The sequence below is a fragment of the Pogoniulus pusillus genome, chromosome 10 (genome assembly GCF_015220805.1).
Source record: "Pogoniulus pusillus isolate bPogPus1 chromosome 10, bPogPus1.pri, whole genome shotgun sequence".
NCBI lineage: Eukaryota > Metazoa > Chordata > Aves > Piciformes > Lybiidae > Pogoniulus > Pogoniulus pusillus.
Window position 1 is genome coordinate 38639934 of NC_087273.1, and position 2549 is coordinate 38642482.

The window sequence follows — 2549 nt, forward strand, 5'->3', positions numbered from 1 at the left end:
ACTGGGAGAGTATCTTGCCAGCCACTTTGCACTGCCCCTTCAGCAGATGAGCTCCAGGATGTGCTCCAGCAGCACTGTTTGTTCCAGTCCGTAGCTCCAGGGCGCTGTGTGCCCTGGGCACGGTGCAATGGGCTTTGCTCAGAGCGTTGCCATCAGCTGTTGGGCTGGCAGCTGATGCATCGCCCCTGAATGGCTTTGCCATTGCAAGCCCTCAGCCGCCAGCAGGTGATGCCGTTTGCTGCCAGCTGGCTGCCGGAGCCTCCTCCCCCCCCAGGTGTGGCCACTTTGCCCTCGCTGCCCCCTGCCCTTTTTCTTGCGGGCAGGCAGGGGCAGCGCCAAGCTCGGCCCATTGCGGGCCCAAGGGATCCTCCGCCCGGCCGCGCTGGTGAGTGCCCGTGGGGTGCACCGGGGTGCGGTGGAGGGTTTCAAAGGCCGGGGGGCCTGGCTGGCCCCCCGGCTAGCTAGGGTTAGGGCCTGGCAACCTCACACCGCCGTGCACGGGTGCTGGGGGTGTGCACTTGCTGGAGCTGAGCTCCTCTCTGCCCTGCTTTAGCTGCTGCAGGCTTTGCCCTAGGGGCTGCAGGGGAGGCGAGAATGGAGCTGCGAGAGCAGAGCTGCTTCGGCCGAGGGCAGAGTGGGGCGAGGTGGAGCAGCGGCCGCTGGGGGCAGGTAAGGAGGAAGGGGGAGCAGAGGCTGCTCGGGGGCAGCAAGGAGTGGGGAGGGACAGCTTGGGGCAGGTAAGGAGGAAGGGGGAGCAGAGGCTGCTCGGGGGCAGCAAGGAGTGGGGAGGGACAGCTTGGGGCAGGTAAGGAGGAAGGGGGAGCAGAGGTCATCCGGAGAAGGTAAGGAGTAAAGGAGGAGCAGGAGCTGCTTGGGGGAATCAGGGACCGGGGGGGCAGGGGCTGCTTGGGGCAGGTAAAGAGTAGGGGGAGATTAGGAGTTGCTTGAGGCAGTAAAGAATTAAGGGGGGAGCTGTGGCTGCTGGTGGGAGATAAGGAGTGGTGTGGGGTGCAGTAGCTGCCTGAGAGAGGTGAGGAGTGGGGAGCTGGGGCTGCCTGAGGGAGCAGGAGCTGCTGTGGGTGAGTGACAACTCGTATTAGGGGAGGCAAGGGCTGTGGATGTCATCTGCCTGCACTGCTAAAAAGCCTTTGACACCATTTCCCACAGAATTCTCATGGACAGACTGGCTGCTGATGGCTTGGATGAGTCTCTGGACAGAGCAAACAATATGGCTCAGCTCAGGTGCAGCAAGCAGAGAACCATTGCTGTAGCTTTCCATTGCCCACACCTGTGCTGGCAGCTCTGTTTCATTGGTGAGCCACAGCAAGCATCATTCTGCCAGCACTGAGCTGCCCCTGTGAAGACAGGCACCAAGGTTTCTGCACCTCCTCTTGCAGAGGAACCCACCTGGAGTCTGACAAAACCTAACAAGTGAAAGTGGAAAGAAAATGAAAGCCACACCATGGTGTGCTAATAGCCAACTGCAGTGTCTTGCCATGAAGAGCAGGACATGGCAAGGTGGGAACTTGGAATGACCTTCTACAGCTGATCAGGCAACAGAAGGAAGGTGATGGTGATGGTCTGGGGCTTGCCTGCTCCCCTGTCCATACAATGAAATCACCTGTGCTGGGCTCAGGCTGGAAGAAATGAAGCTCTATTTACATGCATATATGTGTGCATAAATAATGACAGTTATGTGCAAGTTCAAAGTCACACAGAAGCACTCACTCTCTCCCAACACAGTCAGAGTTGCTAGCATTCAAACCTCCTTCCCCCCTCATTTTCCTCCCTGTCAGTAATAACCAGATCAATCCCTGCATGTTTCACATAATAAATGTGGGGAAATCTGAGATGAGATGTCCAAAAGATAACCCTTTATTGCCCCTAACTCCCCTGTTAGGTGGGATTAGAGTCAAGGCAGAGGCAACCAGCACAGTGATGCAAACCTCCTTGTGCAAAATCAAAGATGTTAATGGATGAACTTAGTTCAAAAACAACATCTTCTGTCCCCACACAGAGACAAAAGCCACAGTTGATTAAAAAACCCCAATCTCCTGTGTGTGGCAGACCACAGCCAGAGTTCAATCTTTTTTCTGGGGTAGGGATTGGAGTTTTCCTCTAAACAAAATGTTATTACTCACATGCAGTCTGCAGTCCTTTCTTGGTCAAGGATGAAAATGCTTTAGGAAAGAGTTGTGCAGGTACATGTAGGAACAGCCCTTCAGAAAAAGCCTGCAGCAAACCTGATACCAAAATGATTCTGACTCTTCCCCAGGTCTAGCTCTCTGTTTCTTCCTAGGACTAATAAATGATTGCAAAGGTCTTTATTTTAATACATGATGAAAGTGACTCTAATAAGTTAACAGAGCTCATGGCAGAGAAGAAAAGCTCCTCCCTCCATACCACTATTTTGTGTCAGTTTTGTCAGCATGGACAATCCAAGCAGGTTTAATAGTGAAGAAGACCTCTTCTGTCTCCCAGTAATATTTCTAACCCCTTATCACCAATGGATGTGTGATGTCTCTGAGATTGCACTTGGCTCACACTGC

General features: G+C 53.9%; 1 long non-coding RNA gene across 1 annotated transcript; it reads left to right on the forward strand.

The window, feature by feature from the left end:
• Positions 1-282: 282 nt before the first annotated feature.
• On the forward strand, positions 283-2333 carry LOC135178908 (uncharacterized). The gene is made up of 3 exons (XR_010303787.1): positions 283-385; positions 554-669; positions 1168-2333. It is a non-coding gene; the product is annotated as an uncharacterized LOC135178908 (long non-coding RNA).
• Positions 2334-2549: the final 216 nt, after the last annotated feature.